The sequence below is a fragment of the Bos javanicus genome, chromosome 9 (genome assembly GCF_032452875.1).
Source record: "Bos javanicus breed banteng chromosome 9, ARS-OSU_banteng_1.0, whole genome shotgun sequence".
In the NCBI taxonomy this organism is placed as follows: domain Eukaryota; kingdom Metazoa; phylum Chordata; class Mammalia; order Artiodactyla; family Bovidae; genus Bos; species Bos javanicus.
The window spans coordinates 12,107,119-12,134,799 of NC_083876.1; the positions used below are offsets into that span (position 1 = coordinate 12,107,119).

Below are 27,681 nucleotides of genomic sequence, written 5' to 3' on the forward strand. Positions count from 1 at the left end.
ATAGTAAACAACTTGAACAGTACGAGTGATGTAATGGCAGCTATCAGGTTGTATGTGACACATGCACGGAAATTCCCTTCAAGTAGATTCCAGTTTCAGATTGCCGTCCTAAAGCCAGAAGAGGTGACAAGTCCCTGTGTCTTGACCATACCTTCCCCAGGACGTCCAGGACTCAAAAGCATCCTTCTCTGGCTTGTCCTAGATCCTGTGCGTGGCTTCTCGGCTTATTTTTTAAAATCTTGCCATTCATACCTTGTAACTTTAGAAAAGAGGAAACTTTAATTTTGTCTGATGTTTCCTTCCTCATGTATTATCACGGTGTTCTTTTCTTTTACTTACCTGTGAAAGCCTGACTAGAAAGTAACCTCCCTGAAAGGCTTTCTTTCTAATTAATCAGGAGGTTTTCACTTTCCCCCAGGCACTTCCTGTGATTTACCCTAACCCAGGTTAAAAACAAGCTGAAGAAAGAATAGCATTGGAACATGTATATTATCATATATGAAATAGATCGCCAGTCCGAGGTCGATGCATGAGACAGGGTGCTCAGGGCTGGTGCACTGGGATGACCCAGAGGGATGGGATGGGGAGGGAGGTGGGAGGGGGGCTCAGGATGGGGGACACATGTACAGCCATGGCTGATTGATGTCAATGTATGGCAAAACCCACCACAGTATTGTAAAGTAATCAGCCTCCAATTAAATAATTTTAAAAATTAAAAAAAAAAAAACAACAAGCTGAAGCAGAGCTGATGGCCAGTAAAGAAAAAAAATGTGTGAGGCATGCCCACGTCTAATTATACTTGGGATTCATTAGTTTTAATGGTCTCCCGTGGACTGTTGCCCTTTATCCACTGTTAGTTTGTAATCTAAAATCATTCAAATTTACGTGTAATTGGATTTCTGCCAACAGTATTCCGTCCATCACTGTATTTCTTCTCAAGCATTGAGAATGCTGTCTTTTAAAAATGTTTGTATGCATATACATGAATATAATCAAAATGTGTGAAAACACCTCTTCATTTGAAAAAAAAAAAGTTAACAGGCTTGTAAAGAATAACTTTAGCAACAAATGGTGAGTTTATTTTAAGAATAAACTTTGTAAATGTATGGGCCTCTAAAAATAAAAATAGGGAGATTTATCAAATGTTAATTTTTCTTACTAAATATTCCAGTTACCCATGACAGGAGCAGACTGTAGTTACTGCTGATCTTGTGTCTGCAAAACCACAGGGTTTTAGGAAGAAGCATTTGGACACCTTGTGGCCTGCATCATTTATAGCTACATCTGTATACAGGAGCCTACAGTAAAATGCGATGGACCTTATTGGATCAGAGCCAGTGTGCTGCACTGGTCAAAGCTTTCTGGAGTTACTGAGGATGCTTCTGGCTGGAAACTAGCTGGGATGAAATTCTCCTTGATTGGTTGAGTCTGTGTCTTGTGAGTGCACAGCCTTGATGCTTGATCCTATTTATATATATATATCACCATCCAGCATGTCCCTGAGCACTGATGACCTTGTCCACCTGAGCTGCATTTGAACTGAGTTGCATCCTTGTTTGCTAGCCCTAAAAACTCTCTAATGACCTAGACTCCACCAATGCGCACAGCCATTCAGTTCTCTTCCAAAAGGCAGAGTCAGGTGCAGCACCAAACCATCATCAGAAGGTGCCTCGGTGAGTGTAATCACAGGATGGTCAGATGCTGGCCAGCCCTGTGGACCAGGGACCATAGCTTGTTCCTCTTCTGAGTCTGTATAAGGGATGTGAGTAGATGCGTCCCTTCTGAGACTGCCAGTGCTTAGGTCAAGGGTAGCACACCACAGCCCATGGGCCACATCCAGCCTGCTACCTGATTTTATTTTATTTTTTACTGGTCTATAGTTGATTTACAGTGTTGTGCTAAATTCAGGTGTACAGCAAAGTGATTCAGTTATACATATATATATGTCTAATTTTTCAAGATTCTTTTCCCTTATATGTTATGGTAAAATATCAAGTATTTTGTGCTATGCAGTACATCCTCTGTGGTTATCTATTTTATGTATAGTAGGGTATATATGTTGGGACTTCCCTGGTGGCTCAGATGGTAAAGAATCTGCCTGAAGTGCGGGAGACCCAGGTTTGATTCCTGGGTCAGAGAAGATTCCCCTGGAGAAGGGAATGGCCACCCACTCCAGTATTCTTGCCTGGAGAATTCCATGGACAGAAGAGCCTGGTGCACTACAGTCCATGGAGTCTGAAAGAGTCAAACATGACTGAGCGACTCTCACTCACTCATTTGTATGTTAATCTCAAACTCCTAAATTATCTTCCCTCTTTTCCCCTTTGGTAACCTTAAGTTTGTTTTCTGTGCCTGTGGGTTTATTTCTGTTTTGTAAATAAGTTAATTAGCATCTTTTTTTTTTTTTAGATTCCACGTATAAGAGATATCTTATATGCCAAGAAGATTAGGGTTAGGGTTAGGCTTAGATATCTCATATCTCATGTTATTTATCTTTGTCTGACTTCACTTAGTATAATAATCTCTAAGGCCACCCATGTTGTTGCAGATGGCATTATTTAATTCTTTTTATGAGTGAGTACTAACTATTCCACTGTATATCTATACTACATCTTCTTTATCCATTCATCTGTTGATGGACATTTAGGTTGCTTCCCTATCTTGGCTGTTATAGATAGTGCTGCCGTGGACATTGGGGTATATGTATCTTTTCAAATTATGGCTTTCTCGAGATATATGCCCAGAAGTGGGTTGCTGGGTCATATGATAACTTTATTTTACCTCCATCCTGTTCTCCACAGTGACTGTATCAATTTATATTCCCATCAGCAGTGTAGGAGGGTTCCCTTTTCTCCACACCCTGTGCAGCATTTATTATTTGTAGACTTTTTGATGATGGCCAGTCTGACCAGTGTGAAGGCTGACCTGCTACCTGTTTTTAAAAGTAAACTTTTATTGGAGCACCATTATGCATCATTTCTTATGTGTTGTCCATGACTATTTTTACTCTACATCAGCTGAGTTGAGTAGTCACAAGAGTGACCTTATGGCCCTCAGAACTGAAGCCATGCACTCTCTGGCTTATGCCAGAAAACCCTGTTTCCTATGATGTATACTTGCCTTGTTAGCAGGTGACTGTAGAGACATGGGACAAACATACACGTGTTGAGTCTGTTGTAAGTAGATCTGAAATGGAAAGAATGCCCTCAGTCGGAGTTCAGGTCATGACTGTGGGAGCACAGGTGAAGGTGTGAGGAGCCGTAAACTGTGGGTGAAGGAAAGGAACCTGGTCAGGAAACTTCGGGGAGCAGAGTAGAGCCGGACAAGGGAGAGATGTCACGAGATGAGAGAAAGAAAGACCACAGATCCCTGAGACTGAGATTAGCTTGTGCCTCAAGCTCCCAGGGTCTGTAGCAGCCATCCGACCCATGGGCACCCATTCATAAGCCTCCTTGTTGTTTGTATAAAGCAAGAGCTCTCTTTCAAGTAAAATATGGACTAAAAGAGGCCATTGTGAACTCATACAACTCAACGTTAAAAAAAAAAAAAAAAGCCCTATTAAAAAGTAGACAGAAGAACTGACTGGACATTTTTTCCAAATAGGAAATGCAGATGGCCAACAGGCATGGGAAAAGAAGCTTAACATCAATAATCATCATGGAAATGCAAATCAAGACTACAACGATGGATCACTCCACACTGGTCAGAATGACCATCGTTGAAAAGTTTACAAATAATAAGTGCTAGAGAGGGTGGGAGAAAAGGGAACCCTTCTATGCTGTTGGTGGGAATGGAAATTGATTCAGTCGCTATAGAGAACAGTACTGCTGCTGCTGCTGCTGCTAAGTCGCTTCAGTCGTGTCTGACTCTGTGCGACCCCGTAGACAGCAGCCCACTAGGCTCCTCTGTCCCTGGGATTCTCCAGGCAAGAACACTGGAGTGGGTTGCCATTTCCTTCTCCAATGCATGAAAGTGAAAAGTGAAAGTGAAGTCGCTCAGTCGTGCCCAACTCTTAGCGACCCCATGGACTGCAGCCTACCAGGCTTCTCCGTCCATGGGATTTTCCAGGCAAGAATACTAGAGTGGGGTGCCATCGCCTTCTCTGAGACAGAACAGTACAGAGTTTCCTTAAAAAAGTATAAATAGAGCTACCATATGATCCAGCAATCCTACTCCTGGGCATTTAAAAAAAGCACTGAAACTCTAAGTGGCTCAGTCGTGTCTGACTCTTTGCAACCCCATGGACTATACAGTCCATGGAATTCTTCAGGCCAGAATACTGGAGTAGATAGCCTTTCCCTTCTCCAGGGGATCTTCCCCACTCAGGGATCAAACCCAGATCTCCCGCATTGCAGACAGCTTCTTTACCAGCTGAGCCACCAGGGAATCTAATTCAAAAAGATGCATGCACACAAATGTTCATTACAGCTCTGTTTACAGTAGCCAAGACATGAAAGAAACCTAAGTGTCCATCAACAAAGGATGGATAAAGATGTAGTGGTACATGTATTCAATGGAATATTACTCAGCCGTAAAAAATAACTTACATTTGTAGCAACATGGATGGACGTGGAGAACATTATGCTAAATGAAATAAGTTAGGGAAAAACAAATACTCTATGTATCATTTATATGTGGACTCTAAAAAATTCAGCAAACCGGTGAATATAACTAAACAGAAGCAGACTCAGCTGTAGAGATGAAACTGGTTCCCAGTGGGGAGACGGAAGCAGTAGGGGCATGACAGGGCTAGGCGTGTAGGAGGAAACAATTAGGTGTAAGACAGGCTTCAAGGATGTATTGTACAATATGGGGAATACAGTCAGTGTTTTGTTTTGTAATAACTGTTAATGGAAAGTAACCTTTAAAAATTGTATAAGAATAAAAAATTTAGAAAAATAGAGACCAATACGTGTTTGTCCATCACGAAGCAAATTTAATTCACTTATTTCTAAGTTCCTAATAGATCCCCTTTTTGAAGCTCCAGTACTCTGGCCACCTGATGCAAATGACCAGAAAAGACGCTGATGCTGGGAAAGATTGAAGGCAGGAGGAGAAGGGGACGACAGAGGATGAGATGGTTGGATGGCATCACCAACTCAATGGACATGAGTTTGAACAAGCTCCAGGAGATTGTGAAGGACAGGGAAGCCTGGAATGGTTCAGTCCATGAGGTTGCACAGAGTCGGACACGACTGAGTGACTGAACAACACCAACAACAGATCCCCTTTAGACTCCAGTATTGACAATAAGTACAGTAAACTGGCTTGAGTGGAACAACCATGTGATGTAGTGGATGGGAACCATGTTCACAGAAAACTTGAATGTAACATCGATGGCGCTTCATGAAATTGGCATTTTCACTTTCATCTGTTCAGTCATTCTGTAAATGTTGAAGACCTATTAAATGTAAAGAACTTGTGAAAGACAGTTTGATGAATGAGAACATGATGGAACAACACCCACTCCCAGGAAACAGAAGCAACTTGTAAGGACGTTGGCCCAGGCACACTGACAACCACCACCCAGAGAAATCAGCAGTGACTGAATTGAGTAAATACTTGTAGCTGACTTCGAATGTGCTGACGCACGTGCCAGCACTGTGGGTATGGATGTGGGTGAGGCTGAGGCTTTGGTCTTGGAAAAACAGTCGTGTTGCCCACAAGGAGAAGGAGGTTGCTTCCTGCTGTAGAGACAGGGGGGCCACCCTGGGGTGTCATGCAGGTGGGTGCACGAAATAGTGTTAGAGTGTCCACTGCAGCATCACTGGTAATGACCATACAGGGAATAAAGCGAATATCTAACTGGAGGGGTCATCAGACAATAAAATACCATCCTGTAGTTGAAAGAAATGAACCAGAGCTATGTGAATCAATATCGATGAATCTCAAATCAATCACTGAGCCAAAAATAAGATGCGAAACATTCTTGTAGTATGAAACCAACTATATGACATTTTAAAACATGGAGGGATGAATTAGGAGTTTGGAATTAACAGATACACACTAATATATGTAAAATAGATAACCAATAAGAACCTAGTGTATAGCACAGGGAGCTATATACTTAATAATAACCTATAAGGGAAAAGAATCTGAAACGAGCACATATATAGAGAGACATATAGAGCATATATGTATAAATATGTGTAACTGAATCATTTTGCGGTACACCTGAACCTAACACAATGTTGTAAATAACTCTACTCCAATAAGAAAAGGCAACCATGGAAACCAGTATTTGTATATTGCTTAGACTAGCATGCATATGTGGTGTAAATATTTTTTAAAATGTTTTAGAGTAATAGCTACAAGGATAGCTTGTAAATCTGGAGAAAGAAAGAAGGAAATGTGATTGAAGAGGTTTTGCTGGATTTCAGCTGTTTCTGGATATTTTAATTCTTCTTTAAAACAAGACAAAACAGAAAACCTAACCAGGGAGGAAATACAGCAAAATGGGTGATGGAAAGATTCACATTTATTTTATTATTCTCAGACCTTTTCTTTTTGAAATATCTCAGAGGAGAAAAGAAGAGCCCAAGCGTGTTTTTAGGGAGACAATTCCAAAGAAAGGTAATATGGATGGTTACCCTCAAGGGATCTCCCAGGCCACATGGCGTGGATTAGGACCCACTCTGAGCTCTGAGCTCCTCAGTTGCACTGAGTCAGGTTAGTCCAGGGAGTGAAATTCGCCCCGTGGTGGAGTGACAGCACCCCGTCTGGTGGCCAGACTAATGAGTGCAGCCTGGAGGTGGCCATGTCTGAACCCAGGCCCTGGGCTGACCCGCAGGGGCCTGCACGGGCAGGTGGGGCATAGAACTTCTGAGGACCCTGTGGCCCATTCTTACACTGTAGAAGCTATTACTCCAAACAATTTGGGGCCAGGGTATCTTCCAGAATATGAAAAAAAAAGAATACTATGAGCCACCTGCTTAGACAAACGTGCACACGTGTGTGTACATAAATAAACATATGATTACATCTTTCCAGAAGTTCAGAGCCTGAGCCATCTGAGATCCCTGCTTAAGGACCTCTGTGGAGACACATTGCCTTGGATAAACTTGGCCAAATCCTCCAGAGAAGACAACCATGCTGCAGCTTCTGTGACTGCACAGGACTCTGAACTGCAGGCTCAGGAAAGGGCCGATGCTGCTAGGCATTGACCTAGATACGCTGCTAGCTGTCTTGGAGCACAGATGACCCGGATGCTGTCTTGGAGCACAGATGACCCGGATGCTGTCTTGGAGCACAGATGACCCGGATGCTGTCTTGGCGCACAGATGACCCGGATGCTGTCTTGGAGCACAGATGACCAGGATGCTGTCTTAAAGCACGGATGACCGGGATGCTGTCTTGGGGCACAGATGTTGCAGATGACCCGGATGCTGTCTTGGAGCACAGATGACCCGGAGGCACAGAATCTGTCCTTGCTCTAGTAGCTCCACTACGGCTCTTGGAAGGTTCTTTAAAGAACGAAACTACTGGGCTTAGGAAATTCTTCAGCTCGTCTGTCGCCTTGTGCACAGTCATCTGGGTGGTGTAATCGAGCCTGAAGTTTACACGGGAAGGGAACTCAGATGACAAGCATATTCTTGGCATCAGCCTCTGACCACCAATGCAGAATGTGAGTAAGGAATGACATTTTTAGTGAAAGGTCACAGACAACATGAACTTAACACATTTTTATTCACCAGGTGGCAAATAGGAATAAAATCCCAGAAGTTGGGTTCATTGAATAAATATTGCAGGTTGACTGAGGTATCCAAATATGTAGTACTACTCTTTTTTTCTGACTTATATATTTTTATTCATGATTTAAATCCTTCGTGACTCTTTCATAGCATCCATCTTTCATTCATCTGATGGCACATTTACATGATTGTTAGTCTGATTGGACAATTAAAATGCACTTAAGTGAGATAGAAACTAAGTTCCTTTTTCTTCTTTCTTGGAGAATCCATCTAGTCATTGTTGTTCTAATACTTTACACTAACCATTTTTTCCCTCTGAACTGGCCAACCAGCTACAGTGTCTAAAACCGGTGACTCACAACATCTATTTTGAAATCACTAGTATAAATAGATACAGTCTGGTTACACCACAATTTAAACAACTGTCCAAGCCAAATGAAATGCAAAAAAAGAAGGAAAAAAGTACTGCAGACACCTTGAAATGTGTGTTTCCAGCTAACTCTCAGAACAGGTCCACATTTATATAGCTATGTAAAAAGCAAGGGAATGAAACCAGAAATTCCAAAATATTTTCAAACGGGCTTAGACATTTCGACAGTGTACTATTTTTCTCTGCCAGGAGAATGAATAAATGAATGGTTTGCCCTCTGGGGGAAAAATCCATTTACAAGAGAAAATATTTTAAATTCTTACCGTTGCAGAAGGAAAACCAGAGTAGATCTTCGTTGTGGGGGGTGGGATGGGCGTATGTGTTAGGGGCAGGGTGACATGTTTCAGCGTGGGGTCTTGTTGGCTTATTTTCGTCCTTCGTTCATTCAACACGTTTCTGTGATGAGCACTGGAGGTATGAATGGTCCCTGCCTTCACGTGGTTACAGTTCTAAGGGAGGAACCCAAGGGAACAGCAATGCATTATGAGGATGAAATGAGCAGTCACTAATCCCGCGGGGAACAGAAGCCAGAGGCAGGACAGAGAGTGTTGTGAACCGTGTTTGTGAGGCATAGATTGTCCCTGGAGTGTGAAGTGAAGGAAGAGGTGAGGTTCAAGCCGGTGGTCACACCTTTTGTCCATTCAGTTGATGGGGCTGCACTCTCACTGTGCTATAATTACCTGGTTACCCTTTAATCTGCTCTGTAAAGTTCTCCAGAGGAGGAAGAGTATTTATTTATTTCTGTTTCCTAGTGTCTAGAACAGGGCCAGGTGCCTGGAGGGTACAAAATGCATGCACTTTTCGTTTAATTGAATAAATGGGAAGATGGATGGATGGAAGGAGGCTCTGTATTTAGAAAGAAATATACTTAGGTTATGATGGCTTCAGTGGGGAAAAATAACTTAGAAGAAAAAATGCAATACATTGGGTGTGGTAGTATGTAAAAATATTTTTCTAGAAGGATTCTTGGATTTTACAAATTAGAAATTACTTCCCCCTATGTCTGGCCCTTCCAAAATTTCATGCTCACACCTACACTAGCATGCTTGTTAGATTGTTGGACTGAACTCTCCTTTGATTTCAAAGTATACTCCTTCATTGAGATGACAGTTTTTAACTAGTAAAGAAGGTTTTCCAATTAAAACAGTAATTTTGCAATGTGTACCTCAATTATGTGAAAATAAACTGCTAGTACTTTGAAAAAAAATCTTAATGCTGTTAAACTCTTTAAAATAGTATTACATATCAAAGCTACACCTTTAAAATACCAGTGGAAGAAAAATAAAATAGCTCCAGAGACACAGGGACAGCAAGCAGACAGCTGGAATTTTGGGGAAATGTCTGTGGTATTTTAGTTTATTTTTAAGGGAAAGAAAAATTTTCCATCAAACTTTAGGAAACAATGACAGTTAAAAAACTTATACCCAATCAGGTTCTTTATAATGCTGTAGTTAAATTCAGATTATATTTTATTCATGAGTTGTAGGGTTTTTTAATTTTTTTGGTGGGATGGATAGGGTAAGAAACTGACTTTTGTAAGCTTCTTCCATCCCCTTTAATTACATTCTCATTCTGTTCCAATGCACACACTCACATGGATACTCACAGCGCATTATTTTTATTTTTCATGGGACCCTTGTGTCCAGACCATCATACCAGACAGAAATTGAACAACACTACAGATATCCTCCTCAAACTCCAGGAGATGGTGAAAGACAGGAAAGCCTGGCATGTTGCAGTCTACGGAGTCACAAAATGTTGGACACAACTTAGTGACTAAACAACAGTTATCCACCAGAATGTGAAAAGGAGACCAAACATAAAATATTCAGTAACATGTAGGCAACTTCAAAAATGCTTGAGACAGAAGTTTAAAAAAAAAAGAGAGAGAGGTAGAAAGGGGCTTTCTAGTCTTGGGTCTATATTAGTAGATGTTTCAGAAGGTGAAGAAGTTTTAATTATGTGCTTCACAGAGTGGGAGACTGACTCCTCTGAATCACTTTCTGTGCCTTGGGGCCCTCTCTGCTTCTCTGTCCCCTTCTCCAGTCCTGCCCCCCCTGACCTCCCCTCTCCCCTCTTCCTTCCCCCCGTCTCCCCACCACTGATGGCTCCAGAGCTCCTAGCACCCTGGGTAGAAGCAGGAGGGAGCTGAATGCTGCAGTCTCCCCACCAGGTCTCAAGTGTGGTTTAGGGAAGGAAGAGGACTTGTTTACACCTGGATCCTTTGGGCTTTTACTGAGCCTTTTATAGCTTACATCTCCTCTCACCCCGCTCACAAGAAGGTGCCCTGATCAACATCAAAATTGTTGTAATCTATTACTAAACAGTAAAAAAACAAGAATGAAATATTGCCATTTGCAGCAACATGGATGAACCTAGAGATTTTCATACTAAGTGTCAGAAGGAGAGAGACAAATACCATATAGTATCACTTACGGGGTAGTTTGTAAAGAACCTGCCTGCCAATGCAGGAGACATAAGAGATGCAAGGAAGATCCCCTGGAGGAGAAAGTGGCAACCCACTCCAGTGTTCTTGCCTGGAGAATCCCATGGATAGAGGAGCCTGGCTGGCCATAGTCCACAGGGTCGCAAACTGTCAGACATGACTGAAGCGACTTAGCATGCATATGTGGAATCTAAAATCCGAAGCAGATGGACTTACCGCTGAAACAGACTGACAGACAGAAGACACTTGTGGTTGCCAAAGGAGAGATGGGTAGGGGAGGGATGGATTGGGTGTTTGGGATTAGCAGATAAAGCTATAATATATGGCACAGATAGATAACAAGGTTCTATTATGTAGCCCATGGAACTATATCCTGTGATAAACTATAATGGAAAAGAACATGGAAAAGAATGAATGAATGAATAAAAATTGCTGTGTTCAGTTCTGACCTTGAAAAGAGGCTCTATGAGAGGATAAGACAGCACAGTCCTAGTCAGAAGATAAAGTTCAGTTCTGCTTCCCAGGCTGCTCTGAGAGGAGCTTACAGGAGAAAACTTCCAGGCCTCGTTTCCTCATCTGAGAGACAGGATGGTGAGGAGGGCTTGTCCAGGGTCATGTGACTCCGTGCACTGGTGCCTGGCCCCTCTGTCCCTCTCTGTGTGGGCACCCGTAGCATCCTGGGCCCTGGGCCATTGGCACCAGTCAGAGGCATTGCGAATGATAAGAATCAGAGCAGCAGGGCTCACTGGAGTTTGTTTATTCCATGAGAGTAGTTTTAATTTGTTCTAAAAGAGAGCCTTTTCCCTTGGGTTTTCATTACAAGATGCTTCAACGACCACACTTCTGAACCTTCCCTGTCTGGAAGTCGTTCTGTCAGCGTTTGGTTATCAGCCTGCCGTTGTCAGAATCACTGGAAAAAGCCATTTACTGCATCTCTTAGATACACGGATGAGTCCCCTGCTGCTTCAGTTGTTCCTCTAAGAGTCCCCCTTGATTTGAACACTCAGTGTCTGTTTACATAATTTCATCTACATCTCCGTGAAATTTATTTGGTAGATGTTAATTTCTTTGAGATTATTTAAAGAGGAGAAGATAGTAGATGGTATGCAAAAGAGCTTTTAACACCCCTCCCCTTTTATTTTTTTTGCATTTTTACTGTATTGGCAAGTTTTATCTGCTCCATTATTTTATAGTTGTGGTCATTGTACTGTTTATTAAAAATAGTTATTTGGAATTGCTCCATTACTGTCAATGTCTGAATAACATATTTACAAATATGGTATTCTATTTTGCCAGTTCAAATATGTATTAAATAACAATTCCTATTGCTAAGTGTGTCTACAAAAACAGTTGGTTCTCTTGCTAAAGATAATTATTTATACAAGTAAAGTGATGTTATCTTAATATTCTTTTCAAGACAACTATTTCCAAATGTTTATTAGAGAAAATGTTCTGGGAAAAATAAAGTATAGATATCACATATTTAACTGTGTGTTGGAAATTTAGATAAGCCTGGAAATCAGATAGTTTCATATATAATTGCATATGCTTATACTCAATACATATTCAAAAGACTGCTTTCTCATCTGTAAAATAGAAATAATAGTAGCATCTTCTCATTGAGTAACTTTAAAAATTAATAAAAGACAGTATATGAGCTCTATTCAGTGCCTGGCATGTAGTAAGTACTTAGGCAGTGGTAGATATTAGATTGAATTCATTCCATAAACAGAGTCCAGAATAATGCCTTAGAGATGTAACAATAAAAATAATCAATATTTTAGATGAAGGTGACAGAAAGGAAATAAACAGAAGAGACTCCATACTTGGGGACCATGTAATATAAAAATAGGAATAGAAGGGAGTCTGTAGGTTTGAGGGTCCTGCAGGGGAGAGAAGAAATGCCGCGTCATGTTTGGGATCCATTGAGCTGCACCTTATAGAAGGTCTCTGTGGTGAAGATGTATTGTCGCCATCTCATGGATTGGACCAGAGCTTTTATGTTGCTGCTGCTGTTTATTTGTTTTATTGTGGACCAACTGTGTCCTAGGTGCTGTGATCTGGGGAGAAACCTGGGAGGGAAGTGTGTAAGTCTGTGAGTCAGTTTCCTGAGTGAGTGAGGAGTGAGGATCACTGTGCCAGTCCGGAGGCGTTGCTGGAAGCACATAAATAGAGGGGGAGGAGGAGGGAGGAATTACCAAGGACCAGCACCAGAGGCTGAAGATGGATCATGTGAGAGCCTGCAAGAGGAGAGGAGAGGCTTCGGAGAATGAAGAGTGTTCAGGAGAATCACTGTTACAGGTGTCAAATGTGGTTTTAGAGTTTATGATGATCCTTATAAGTTACAGTGATAGCAAGTAAAGATAAAAATGGATTATTCTTGGCTTGTATCTACCATATTTACCTATGAAGACGATTGCACGTATCCACTTATTGTAGTATGAAATCATTGTTTTCATGAAAGTGAAGATATTGAAATAGTTGTTCAGTGAACAATGAAAAATGTACTTTTGCCTGAATCCTGAACATGCATTGCTCAAATGCTCTAAAATGCTCAGTTCTGCAATTTTCTGCATGATTTGTAGTAAACCAGACCTATTTCTGATAAATAGTGGTTTCTTCTTTTGTTATGTTTAGTAGCACAAGTTTTCTTTTAAAGAAAAACACTGGATGTTTTGTCTCAGTGGCTGTGAGTGAGCAGAAGGGGAAAATTGGGGAAGGGTCTTCAGAATCCACTGGTAGACTTTGACCTCTGTAACCCAACCAACAATGACATCTATCACAAAAATGACCTCAGATCCTGCTGGGTTCTGCTCAGATCAACAAATCTGTACTGGCTGCCCATTTCTGAGCAAACCACAAGCTTGCAGTTTTCAAATGTAAGAAGTCAATTACATAAATAACCTTGACACAAAGGAGAGAGTGTGGGTCACCATGAGGCATTTCCAAAGGACATTGCAGATTCTAAGGAGAAGGAGCCCAGTTGGTTGAGAGGGAGCAAGAAGAATCTCCTGGACAAGGTAGAATTAGGGAAAAATGGGGCTTCCCTGATAGCTCAATTGATAAAAGAATCCACTGCAATGCAGGAGACCCCGGTTTGATTCCTGGATCGGGAAGATCTTCTGGAGAAGGGATAGTCTACCCACTCCAGTATTCTTGGCCTTCCCTTGTGGCTCAGTTGGTAAAGAATCCACTGCAATGCAGGAGACCCCGATTTGATTCCTGGGTCAGGAAGATCCCCTGGAGAAAGGAAAGGCTGCCCACTCCAGTATTCTGGCCTGGAGAATTCCATGGACTATATAGTCCAGGGGGTCGCAAAGAGTCGGACATGACTGAGCGACTTTCATTTTCAGGAATAGGGACAGAGTGATGCCATGTTCTTGCAGTGGGAACCACGTAAATAAGACGTGGAGACAGGCTTGATGCCTGGTGCTCCTGGGCAGTGGCCATCCAGCTGGCTGGAGGTAAAGGATCATAACTGTGGGGGTGGTAGGAGATTAGGGTGGAGTGAAAGGTGGGAGCACCCCTAGTGCTAAATGTGTGATGTGGGGAGATTCTGGCTGATTCGGGAGGTGGTGAGGGGCCCTTGTTGGATTCTGAGTGGGGAAAGAATGCTGCTGGAGCAGAGGTTTCAGGACTGATGGGAGCAGTGCATGCTGTGCTAGGCAGTGAATTCAGGGGAAGTAGGGAAACTGTCCAGAACCTGTGGTCATAGCTCTGCCATGCACAGGAGCCTGAAAAGAATGGAAGGAAAAGGGGAAGACCCAACGGAGGGCTCTTCCTAGATGCAAACCACAGGGAACATTCCATGTGGGATTCCCAAGAGCACATGCACATGTCTGCGGGGTTGTTTTTAATTTTCCACTTTGCCTTCAGCTGTCTGATGCCGTCAGAGTTGTGCTCTGATTTGGCACAGGTGAACCTTGCCTGCAGAGATCTCTTGATCTGTATTAATGGGCTCTTGTTACCTTCTCAGGTCAGAAAGTGCATACTAAGTCACATTGGTCACTGCTTCTAGTCTGTCCTCGGTCCCCACATGGCCAAGTTCCACTGGGGATTCAGGCCCACAAAAGACAGTATGGTGTTAGGAACTGAGTGCCCCAGGAGTTTTAGAGGTGCTTTTCAATTACTGTAGAAAGACAACTGCTTCTCTCCCCTGCTGTGGCCTGGACATCACATATCTGTCCCCGGGTTCATCACTCAATGCATCTCTACCTGGTGTTCCATTGAGAGCAAGTGGCATGCTTGAAAACATATTATTGTATTTGTTTTTCATGACTCTAGTTTCCTACTCAGTAAAGAATCTCCATGCAAAGAGCATTTAGTTAGTGACATCATGTCATTTATTCGCCTATTACATCTTTGCAAGATTGCTATGTGTTTAATAAACTTCTAACACAAATAACAATAAAACAAAAGTCAATGTGTAATGGAAAGCACATTCAACTGCTCTCTGCTCATAAGCCGATAGTCGGAGAGGCAAGTGTTCATAGGAAGGAAAGGCACTTTAATTGGAAAAGCTGGCAACCTGGGGAGAAGGTGGACTCATGTTCTGAGACCAACTCCCAAGATTCTTTTAAGCCTTGACACTTTTTAAAGGGAAAAATAGGGGAAACAATCTCAGTGGATCATCGAGGCAGGAGGTTGGGTTCTGTATCTTTCTCCGTTGTGCGCAAACTGGCCCACTCTCTTCAGATGTTTTCTTGTCCACGTGATCTCCTGAAGGATTGCTTGGGGTTGGGTTGTTGGGGGTGGGAGTTAGTCTTTTTCTTTTTTAAAAAATGGCTTCATTCTTCACCTTTTTATTTGCAAAAAGAATCAACAGGTTAGAAAAGGCATGGTGTGCATTCAGGAGAGCGTAAGTCAGGAGTTAGTTTCAATTGATTAGTGATCTCATTTTTGTATTTAGGGTATTTCAAAAGACAGAGGGGAACAGAAATGAGCAAACAGGAAAGGGGCCAGAGAGCTGCTTTCAGATAATGAGTCAGTCACTCTTGGGCTTGCTCTTCTCATCCTTTTGGCTAATGAAAAGCAAGTTTAATTTTTTTTTTATTTATGCATCAAGTCTAGTCAAGGCTATGGTTTTTCCTGTGGTCATGTATGGATGTGAAAGTTGGACTGTGAAGAAGGCTGAACGCTGAAGAATTGATGCTTTTGAACTGTGGTGTTGGAGAAGACTCTTGAGAGTCCCTTGGACTGCAAGGAGATCCAACCAATCCATTGTGAAGGAGATCAGCCCTGGGATTTCTTTGGAAGGAATGATGCTAAAGCTGAAACTCCAGTACTTTGGCCACCTCATGCGAAGAGTTGACTCATTGGAAAAGACTCTGATGTTGGGAGGGATTGGGGGCAGGAGGAGAAGGGGACGACAGAGGATGAGATGGCTAGATGGCATCACTGACTCGATGGACGTGAGTCTGAGTGAACTCCGGGAGTTGGTGATGGACAGGGAGGCCTGGCGTGCTGCGATTCATGGGGTCGCAGAGTCAGACACGAGTAAGTGACTGAACTGAACTGAACTGAACATCCTAGACCCATCTTCCTGATCTTGATGTTCCATGAGGGATTCACCACCACATGCGTGCTTGTCAGCTTTGAGCCCCTCAGCTCTGGCCACGATGCCGTGGGCTTGGACCCACGGCATGTAGAGTACATTTGGCTCCATCACCAGGTGCCGTAGGACATTATTACACAACATCCTCAAATAAATTATTTTATTTTTTAACCAAAATCCTATGAATCATGGGACAAGTTAAAGCTCAATAAAATGACAGAGCCAAAAATAAATAAATAAAGATCCTGATTAAAAAATAATTTCACACTTATTTTTCAGCCTCTACTAAATACAGTGAGCAATTGAGTCATATGTTTTAACTGGAAGAAGTCTTAGAAAGGTAATATTAATTTTTCTCTTTCTCTTTTAAAATTGATCTCCTCATTAACTCACCATAATTGAAAACTGGGCCCTTTTTCTATGAATCAGAGATAAGTCTGATCATGTACTTTCTGAGAGCAAAGAAAGATAACATTTTAAATCTGAAACTTTTGACATTTCCCTCATGGGGTTGAGCCTGAGGGAAGAATGGGGTTGTTCACTCCGGGAGCTCTAGGAGGTTCTTAGTGACTTACTCAGCTTTGCAAAACAACCAAGACTAGGAAACTTCTCCTCAGATAAAGGCCTTTGTCTGTAGAAACTCATAGCTTATTTGCGAGTGATGTTATGATGTAGTCACAACTATTACATTTACAAATATAAATATATATCAAACCTGTATTATTGCTAGGATTTTACTAGAGAATATAATGCAGCCTATAAAGCAACATTAGTTTAACTTTTCTATATCTACCCTTGCAACTTCTCCAACTTCCCTTTTCTTGCCAAGGTCCTCAGAGTCCAAAGTACTCAAGTGACATTAAGATGTAAATATCAGCAGACCTCTCTGGAGGTTTGCACTTTAATCCCCTACTTAGATTCAGATGAGTCCCAGACACGGATGCACTGGGGTGCCTGCAGGCCAGGAGGTGGGATGAGCCACCCAAGGAGCTTTCCCAGAACCTCTGAAGTCCTTCTCAGCTGTGCTGAGGTCATGAGTGAAGGGTTCTGTCTACATTTCAAAATACCTGTCTTGAAAGAATAAATGCCCAGGTAGGACCCTTTGAAAATAAGGTGGGTGTGTTTTATCACCAGGTACATTTATTTTTGTCAACTTAAAGAGTCAGTTACTTGAATTTTAGTAATATGAAAACAGTTCAGTGTTAAAAAATAAGACAGGACAGTTATAGGGGTCAAAGCAAAGCCCATGGACATGGGTTCTTCATCATGCACACCTTTTTTAGGGTCTTCTTCCACTCCACATCCTCAGTCTGCAAGCTCTACCTTCTGAAAAGCCACCTCCTCTGGGAAGTCTCCCAGGACTGCCTGAATCCAGTGACTGACAATCTCTGTGCTTCCTCCACACCTTAGCAACCTGTGGTGGAATGCAGGAGATTTCTCCTCACCGGGCTGCTCTCAGCTCCAGCTTTGATTTTTCCCCTTTATTCCTAGGAACTGGCTGACTGAATGAATAAATGCTAAGTTTTTAGGGATGACAGCCAGCTGCCCATTTGAACTGTGGAGAGTTATTTTGGTGTTTGAATCTTACAACTAAGCCATGATTAGTAATCCTTGAATCAACAGTTGAGAGCTGGTGACTGAACCCTTTTGCCTGAGTATCGGCCACTTCCTGTGTTCTTACTCCAATACACTTACTGTATTTCAGTACAAACACATTTCCTGATAGACATTTCTTAGAATTGTGATTTCTTTTTTTCTTTTTACTGTGGCCTGTGGCTTTGAAAGTGTGTGAGTTTTCCAGACATATTCAACACCATCCAGACAGTGCCAACATGTGTCATGCACACAGTTTCTGATCATGTAGGGGTTTAAAAAAATTCCTGTTGAGGGAGAAATTAGCTACCTTGTGGTTAATGGTCCACCTGGGTTGGCCTTCTTTCTCCTTGATGTCTCACATTTGAGTCTCAGTCCTGACAATGTAATTTAATCAGTGGTGACTCCACACTGAAATCTTGAGCCCTGACCTCTTCTCTTGTTTTTCCGACTGCTTCCTTGACCTCTCCATGTGGATGTTTGATGGGCATCTCTCCCTGGACATGTGCAGAACAAGATTCCTGGTGGTCCTCATTGCCTCATCCCAACCTGCACCTGTGTAAGCATCCCATCTGGGTACCTCACGCCTGAGATCCATCGTCATGGTCACTCAGACAGAAGCAAAGACTCCCAGCAAACAAGCCATAACCTCTTCCACAAAATACAAAGCCCCAAATCAACAATTATGACTACTTGACTCTTCCCTTCCTCAAGCCTCAAGCCCTGTTGATGAGGCCATTCTTCTTGATGGGTCTCTAACCTCCCACTTGGTACCATGGGCTCTAGCCTCAGGATGGGAGTTAATGTCATGGCTGTTTAGGTATATTTTTCTGCTTCTGCTCCTATCCCCTCCAGTTTGTTCTCAACACCAGAGCTTGGGTGAACCTTTTAAAACCTGGCTTCCCTGGTGGGTCAAAAGCTAAAGAATCTACTTGCAATACAGGAGACCTGGATTCTGTCCTGGGGTCCAGCAGATTCCCTGGAGAAGAGAATGGCAACCTACTCCAGTATTATTGCCTGGAGAATCCCATGAACAGAGGAGCCTGGTGGGCTCCAGTCTGTAGAGCCACAGAGTCGGACATGACTGAGCAACTTTCAATTTCTCTTTAAAACCTGAGTTAGAGCATGTATTTCCTCTGTTGAAAACCCTCCGGTGACATGACTGCCGTGTTGTGAACACAATCGAAATACCTGAAGTTAATCTGTGTTGATCACTTACCACGTAGCCCAGCCTGTCTGAAGTATGCTGCCTGGTCTCATTTCATCCTGACCTCAATCTCTTATTGTCACCACTATCTTATACGTAAGAAAACTGAGCTAAACCAGGATGAAACACCTCTCTGAAGATCACTCTGAGAGTGAGTTGACAGAGCTTGTTTTACACTGAAGCAGTCAGGTTCAGAGCAGGGACAGTAAAAAATTAAGCTCAGTTTTTTTGTCCTGCCTTTTTTTTCTTCTTCTTTTATATGCTGTGGTTGTTATAAACAAGGCCTATCTCATAATCCATTTTTATCAATGAAGAAAGACAACAGTGATATATGACATATTTTGAAGTGTAACTTTGTGATGAAGATTCTTAGCATCCTGTTTATTTACAAAGTCCTTGGCAGCATCCTGAGTCACTACCTGGTATTTCTCTTGACACTGATGGCATCAGTGCTTTTCTGGTCTTGCTAGGTTACTACTGCTGGTTCTAACACTCACCTTGCACTTTAGTTCTCATCGGAATCCTGGTATTAAGGTTGACTTTTTCAGAGTCACTCTATACACACACACACACACACACACACACACTCACACACACACGTGTGTGTGTGTGTGTGTATATATATATATATATATATTTTTTTTTTTTTTTTTTGTCTGCACCGTGTGGCTTAAGGGATCTTCAGCAATCAAAGTACACTGGACAGCCAGGAAATTCCTTCCCATCCCAGTATTTTTAAAGTCATTATTCATTAAGGTGAGAGGTGAGTGTGTAAGTGATGAATGCTATTCCCAAAAAAATTCATGAATAAATTCCATTTTTTATGAGAACTAGCAGGAACTAAAAGAAATGCAGTTGTAGATGAAGAACAATTTTAATTCAGTTGGGTAGTATAGTGTTACTGTATTTTATCAGACTAATGATGATTGGAATAAAAATCATTATAACCTCACTATTGGCATATAATGAAAAACATTGCTAAAAATGTGTCAGCAACTCATTTTTTAAATTTATTTATTTTTAATTGGAGAATGATTGCTTTACAATGTTGAGTTGGTTTCTGCCATGCATCAACATGAGTCAGTCATAGGCATGTGTCCCCTCCCTCTTGAATGGCTCTCCTTCCCCCCCTACCCCGACCCCATCCTATCCCTGTGGTTTGTCACAGAGCACCTATTTACAAATAGGTTCATCAGTATCATATTTCTAGATTCTATATATATGCACTGGTATACAGCATTTGTTTTTTTGTGGGTGAAAAAAATTTTAATCACATCCAAATCTTCCATGAAATTTAAGCAAATATAAATATCATCCTCTACTCAGTCCTAATATATTTCTTTTTTTCCAATATCTATTAACATAGTGATGTCTAAATGATTGTCAAAAGGAAACTCATAATGCACAGGGAGACAGACTCCCCTGCCAAGAGCTAAGCCACTCATATATTCTTAAGTCCCTATAGTTTTAGAAACATAAAATTCTGCATAAATGATTAATATTTCTATTTAAAGTATAATAATCACACATTATGAATTTATTGAATTGAGTACAATGTAAAATTGGCATGATTATCCATCCAAATATACTTTTGAAACTTAATTTTCTTTAGTCTTACCATGTAGGCTTATCAACTCATGGAGCATGATCACTGGTGCTGAATTATAGAATCAAAGTAATAAAAAGTGAAAGCTTGCCTTGAGGAATTATTTTGAAATTGAGATTTACTCTTGGAAAAATATGTTAACCCACCATTCATCATATTATCAAATTATCCTAACATAGTTAAAAGCACATTGATGATTTTTCTTTCCATAGGGATCAGTTCTTTTACATTTATTTCCCATTTATATGACTTTACTCTTTTGTATTGATGTAGGCTTGATAATGAAGAAGACAATGGCACCCCACTCCAGTACTCTTGCCTGGAAAATCCCATGGATGGAGGTGCCTTGTGGGCTGCAGTCCACGGGGTCGCTAAGAGTCGGACACGACTGAGCGACTTCACTTTTACTTTTCACTTTCATGCATTGAAGAAGGAAATGGCAACCCACTCCAGTGTTCTTGCCTGGAGAATCCCAGGGATGGGGGAGCCTGGTGGGCTGCCTTCTATGGGGTCGCACAGAGTTGGACACAACTGAAGCAACTTAGCAGCAGCAGCAGCAGCAGACCATTTTGGGTCACTAGTGTAGTGATCAAATGAGCTTTAGGGACATAAAGGCTTAGGTTTAAAGATGGACCTGATACTTAACTAGTTGTGTTCGCTTTTCTTTTTTTTGGTCCAGTTATTGAATCTTCTCGAGCCTGCTCTTTACAGCTTCATATATGTAAAACATGTGGCATACTTCCTGACATACACCTCCTATTTTTTTTCTGGATTTATCGAATCTCATCATGGGCTAGAATAAGCTTACTGAGATGAAGACTGGGCTACCCCTATATTCTGTGTTTTTTTGCATCCATCACATCAGAGTAGCTAACTCCATAGAAGGGCCACATTCATATCTTTCTTCCTATTTCTCTCCTATTTGGAAAGCAATATTTGTCATTACTTCTCTCTTTAGCACATTTGTGTCCCGAGCCTTGTGTGCATTTGATAAGAGTTATAACCAATCAACTCATTTGCTTTACTCACAATTACTGCTTAGTCTTTTTTAGATTAAAAGTGTTCCCCATGAAAAAATGGGCACTTATATTCTAGGAATGAGAGGAAAAGTCTATGAAATCTTGTCCTTTCCCTGTGTAGAAATGTACCTGTATTTAACTTCTATTTTGTTCTTTTTAGCCATTCAAGAAGGATGGTGGTGATGTGGTGACATAAATAACTTTTGTCTGGAATGTTTTTATTTATTGAAAGGCAGGTGTGGAGCAGCTACCAGGTAGATAACATTACACAAAGCCCATGAGAGACAAAAAAGAAATTAAAAATTAAGTAATGTTCACAAATAATCACTCTGAAACAAGCGAGTGATCAAAAACTCAGGTTACCTCCTGGGAAAAGAGGGTTTTATGTGCCTAACAGGATATTTTTCTCTTACCCTAGCAAGGGCTCGTGGTGTCATTTAGCAAATACAGTGTTTTGGCTCACTCTTCTTCCTTTTAGGAGATTGCCTTTTTATTGTTACTGTTTTGTTTAAACCATCCTAAAGATTGGTGTAAGAAAAATAAACAAGGCTGCTTTGACAGCTAAAATTTATAAATGTGATGATCTAGAATCGTTGCCAAAGTTTCTCCAAACTTATAGAAGCACAGAGGGTAATAGTGGTGAGTTTTCATGTTGCTCTTTTAAAAATCTATCAAGATCAACTATTTTAAAGATCTTCTTTCTGGGAACTCAAGCAGGTACAGTTGAGTGGCCTGATTGTTAAAACAACCATGTTTTCAAGGCGGCTTCATGTTTCATTTCATTAGGTTTTGTCAAAAGATGTGAAGACCTTGATTATGCTTAGTGACTACAGCGATTATAATCGTACTTGGTATTAAGTGTGATATGCTTCTGGAGGGCCATCCTCTCAGGTCAGGGGTTTCAAAATATTCCTTGTTCTGCTGAGGCTCATCTGAACCCTCTCCCACCCTCTGCCCCTGTCCTCCCGTTTCCCATTCCAGAGTGTCCACCCTCCTGGGCTGTCCCCTCATCCGTAGCCCCTTCAGGACCATACACTTTGCTGACTTTAGATCAAGCCCCACTCTCCCGTCATCCTCCCTGCAAAATGGCCCTGAATCTCCTCCTCCTCCTACACTGAGGTCCTTGGAGGGCCCCCCAGTACCCACAGAAGTGGTGCAGTTTCTCTAGAATTCACTCCTTGGAACTTCTCTGGTTTCACAAGATCTAAGAGCAACCTCATTGGAGGTCAGCCTTACATCATCACACCCCAAAGTGGGATGAGAACAAAGCCTTGTGCGTCGTCACTGTCCCCGACATCAGGGAGGCAGGCGATGGGGGATTGGTCCGATAAGGCAAAGGACGTGGCAAATAACGTTACACTTGTCCTGTGTTGGCTTATATGGAGCTGACACAAAAGAACCAAATATATGTTGGTTTGATACTGGACACCCTAAGGTTCATGGAAGAACACTTCTGATATGGGAAAAAAAGACAAAATGTTAACATTTTCCAAAGACATATGTATATAAGAGAGAGAGGCAAATTTATCACAAAGATAATGAACCTTAATTTTCAGAGTCCCTTACTCACCAGTCCCTTGCAAGGTTCTGAATTTAATTTCTCAGTTGTATATTTATAATTTCACATCCTTTTTTTCTCAAAGGAAGATCTGTCTGTGGATCCACCTTATGGTCCTGTGATAAATTCTATGTAGTTCTTTAATGTAACTGTAGTTCCGTGTGAAGAAACACTAAGAAATAAGCTCTGTGATCTGTGGAATGATGTTATCTTATCTCTCAGTTCAGTTCCGTTCAGTTCAGTCGCTTAGTCATGTCCAACTCTTTGTGACCCCTTGGACTGCAGCATGCCAGGCCTCCCTGTCCATCACCAGCACTCAGAACTAGCTTAAACTCATGTCCATCAAGTCTGTGATACCATCCAACCATCTCATCCTTTGTCTTCCCCTTCTCCTCCCACCTTCAATCTTTACCAGCATCAGAGTCTTTTCCAGTGAGTCGGTTCTTTGCATCAGGTGGCCAAAGTATTGGAGTTTCAGTTTCAGCATCAGTTCTTCCAATGAATATTCAGGACTGATTTCTTTTAGGATGGACTGGTTGGATCTCCTTGTAGTCCAACGGACTCTCAAGAGTCTTCTCAACACCACAGTTCAAAAGCATCAATTCTTCGGCACTCAGCTTTCTTTATAGTCCAACTCTCACATCCATACATGACTACTGGAAAATCCATAGCTTTGATTGGATGCACCTCTGTTGGCAAAGTAATGTCTCTGCTCTTTAATATGCTATCCAGGTTGGACATAGCTTTTCTTCCAAGGAGCAAGTATCTTTTAATTTCATGGCTGCAGTCACCATCTACAGTGATTTTGGAGCCCAAAAAAGTAAAGTCTGTCACTGTTTCCATTATTTCCCCACTTATTTGCCATAAAGTGATGGGACCGGATGCCATGATCTTAGTTTTTTGAATGTTGAGTTTTTAGTCTACTTTTTCACTCTCCTCTTTCACTTTCATCAAGAGGCTCTTTAGTTCTTCTTCACTTTCTACCCTAAGTGTGGTGTCATCTGCATACCTGAGGTTATTGATATTTCTCCCGGCAATCTTGATTCCAGCTTGTGCTTCATCCAGGCAGCATTTCTCATGATGTACTCTGCATAGAAGTTAAATAAGCAAGGTGACAATATACAAATATTACTGTCACTATTTCTGTTTAGTCTGTTTGTCAATAATCTCACAAATCTCCCCAGAATGCTAAAAACATTAAGTGGTTATCTACATAGAAATTTTATTAGATAGGTTGACGAACTGTCCTTTACTACATAGAAATATATTTTAGGATATAAGCATTTTGTTTTTGAGAATAAGACAGAGTCTTTTAAAATATACAGTGAAGTCTTGCCTATAAATGAAAAATGTTCCCCTTTTCACCTATTGCATGTATTCTGTATTACATATATTACCTTTTGTAGATATATTAGATAGTATTCATATATTACCTATTGCAACCATTAAAATATTTTATTGTAAGATTGTAATTTGGGGACAAAGTTCATTTTTGTGGTGTGATGTTTACAAATTACCAGAGTCTCAAGCTCTGTTGTCGTCATTTAGATCCCCTCAAGAATTGCCGTGTGTTTCTGGGAAGAGAATCAGTAGAATTTCTCTAAGCCTGTAATTAGCTCAGTGTGTATTATTCACATTGTAGATCAGCTGTTACGTAAGAATCCATTTTCAGAATCAGGGCTCCTCTGAGGTCTTTGGAAGCAGGGTAACTGCCCAAAGCAGTCAGTCGACTTTCTTCCTTTCCGTGTCACTGTGTGGATCTGTGTGTGTGTGTGTGTGTGTGTGTATTTTTTTCCATGTCACTGTATTTTTCATGGAAAGCCCACAGTTGCAGATTTTCCCTTGTTTCCCCTCACGGGTGCAAAGTATCACGAGCTGTTTGTGAGAGGGTATGTTCTGTGCCAGTGGTTATGCACCCACACCCCGTGATGCCGGGGTGACATCTCCCGGAGGCCACACCGTTGGGGGATTACATTTCGGGGGCTGTTTTCAACCTAAAACAGAATGGCCTTAGTCACTCAGTGAATCACAAAAGGATTTCAGTTATCATTTGACTTCTCATCATGAATGAACCCCTAACCCATCACCCACGTTCCTCACTCCTGTTGGCTCTACTGACTTATCTTTGCTTCCGTAATCAAAATTAAAGGAAACAATTCCAAACTAGGAATTCTGTAAATGAATTCAGGCATAGGAATACAATAAGAACAATTTTACAGCTTCCGATATGATTGCTCCTTATATGCATGGGAATCTTCAAGGATTTGATAAGATTATTTCTACACTTGAAAATGTAAAATTAAATTTCATTCATTTTTCACAAGCTAATAATAATAAAGAAAAAAGAAATGGAGGCTTATGTCATGATATAAAGGTCCTTAATGAAATTCCAACTCTAAACTTATATTTGTTCATTTGAGCAGTTTATAGAAAGAATATAACAAATGAAATAAATTAACTTATTTATTTGTGGGGAAGCCAAACCTTATCCTAAGTTCTTGATATCATCAAATCATGAGTGTCAGTGTCATAATGTAGAATCATTTAAAAATAAAGGAAAATTTAATATTTTTCACAAACATTGACAGGTTGGTAAGTGATTTACTATTTTGAATCAATTCAGATACATAAGTTTAAATCTTATTTATGCCTTTAAAATTATTTATCTTTTTTCACATAATAAACTACTAATATTATACATGTGTATTTGAAGATTCTATATATTTTCAAATATACTAGAAAGTGATCTGAAATATAGTTTTATTGTTAACATGAAAATTTGAGATACATTTTAATAATTAACTGTAATAACTTCCTTATAATTATTTTATTATGAACATTTATGCTTAAAACTGTTAAAGTGCATTATTGTAAAATTAACAATAAAGTGGCAGAAAATCCATTTTAAAAAGTATAAGGTAAAGTTTAATATAATGGTGAATGAAATGTATAATTTTTAGGTTACTGTTTTCATCTTCCACAATATTGTATTACATTATTCATTGATACAGTGAGATGCTGCTGCTGCTAAGTCGCTTCAGTCGTGTCCAACTCTGTGCGACCCCATAGTAGGCAGCCCATCAGGCTCCCCTGTCCCTGGGATTCTCCAGGCAAGAACACTGGAGTGGGTTGCCATTTCCTTCTCCAATGCATGAAAGTGAAAAGTGAAAGTGAAGTCGTTCAGTTGTGTCTGACTCCTAGCGACCCCATGGACTGCAGCCTACCAGGCTCTTCTGTCCATGGGATTTTCCAGGCAAGAGTACTGGAGTGGGGTGCCATTGCCTTTTCCAGATACAGTGAGATGAATATTCCTAAAATATTGACTGAGATCAATCACCAAATAAACTATTACAACTTGAAAAATATGTGAGTTACTGTAACATTAGCAAATACTCATTAAGAAATGAATGAAATACTTTTTTTGTTTTTTTTTTGTTTTTTTCTTTAAAGAAGAAACAGCTTCTGTTGAGAAAGATGTCTGATGTCTTTTCTCCCATTTCCCTACCACCTATTTTCAGTTGCATTTACAACAAAGCTTCAGGCTGCTGCTGCTGCTGCTGCTAAGTCGCTTCAGTCATATCCGACTCTGTGTGACCCCATAGACGGCAGCCCGCTAGGCTCCTCTGTCCCTGGGATTCTCCAGGCAAGAACACTGGAGTGGGTTGCCATTTCCTTCTCCAATGCATGAAAGTGAAAAGTGAAAGTGAAGTCACTTAGTCATGCCTGACTCTTAGTGACCCCATGGACTGTAGCCTACCAGGCACCTCGGTCCATGGGATTTTCCAGGCAAGAGTACTGGAGTGGGTTGCCATTGCCTTCTCCAGGTAAGCTTCAGGCTACTCAGCCCCAAAATGGAATCACACCATGAAATGAAGTGAGAAGGGGTGTGATGGACTTCATTGATAAAATTAAGGCAGCCACAGAAGCTACTTGTGCCTGGTGTCTGTCTCTGCTCTGGACGTGGATGCCCATAAGCACCTGTTGGACTTGTGTTGACCTCCTAGACACCATCTGACTCCACCTGTCACCTCCATATGTAGAAAACTCAGGTCTTTTGTGCCTCTGCAGAGGAATACAGTTATCAGTTTGTCTTGAAAACTGACAGATCAAAAAAAGAAAGAAAATTTTAAATCGCCACTAGGTGAGTGAGTGAGTGTTAGTTGCTCAGTCCTGTCCGACTCTTTGCAACCCCATGGGCTCCTCTGTCTGTGGAATTCTCTAGGCAAGAATACTGGAGTGGGTTGCCATTCTCTTCTCCAGAGGATCGTCCCGACCCAAGGATCAAACCTCTGTCTCCTGCATTGCAGGTGGATTCTTTACCGTCTGAACCACTAGGGAAACCCCACTACTAGGTATGCACTACAAAAACAATTGTTTCCAGCAAGGTCTGCTGGCGGATGCTAAATGGATTAGATGAAATTTGGAGGAAAAGCAGGATTTTTGCATAGTGTCAATGTACTCCCCCCACGCACAAGGTAATTATCAATTATGAGGGAAAACATAGTCACTTTATAGTGGAGAAACCCAGAAGATACCACTTTAACCAAATGGTGAATACTAACATCACCAGTAATAAG

At 41.2% G+C, this 27,681-nt stretch overlaps 1 protein-coding gene and 1 long non-coding RNA gene across 4 annotated transcripts in view; both read left to right on the forward strand.

The window, feature by feature from the left end:
- The window catches only part of KCNQ5 (potassium voltage-gated channel subfamily Q member 5), a 626,701-nt gene that overhangs the window by 24,488 nt on the left and 574,532 nt on the right, over window positions 1-27,681 (forward strand). The gene's annotated exons all lie outside the window — the stretch shown is intronic.
- LOC133253678 (uncharacterized) lies at window positions 1,627-19,577 on the forward strand. Its single transcript, XR_009738373.1, has 2 exons — window positions 1,627-16,461; window positions 18,226-19,577. It is a non-coding gene; the product is annotated as an uncharacterized LOC133253678 (long non-coding RNA).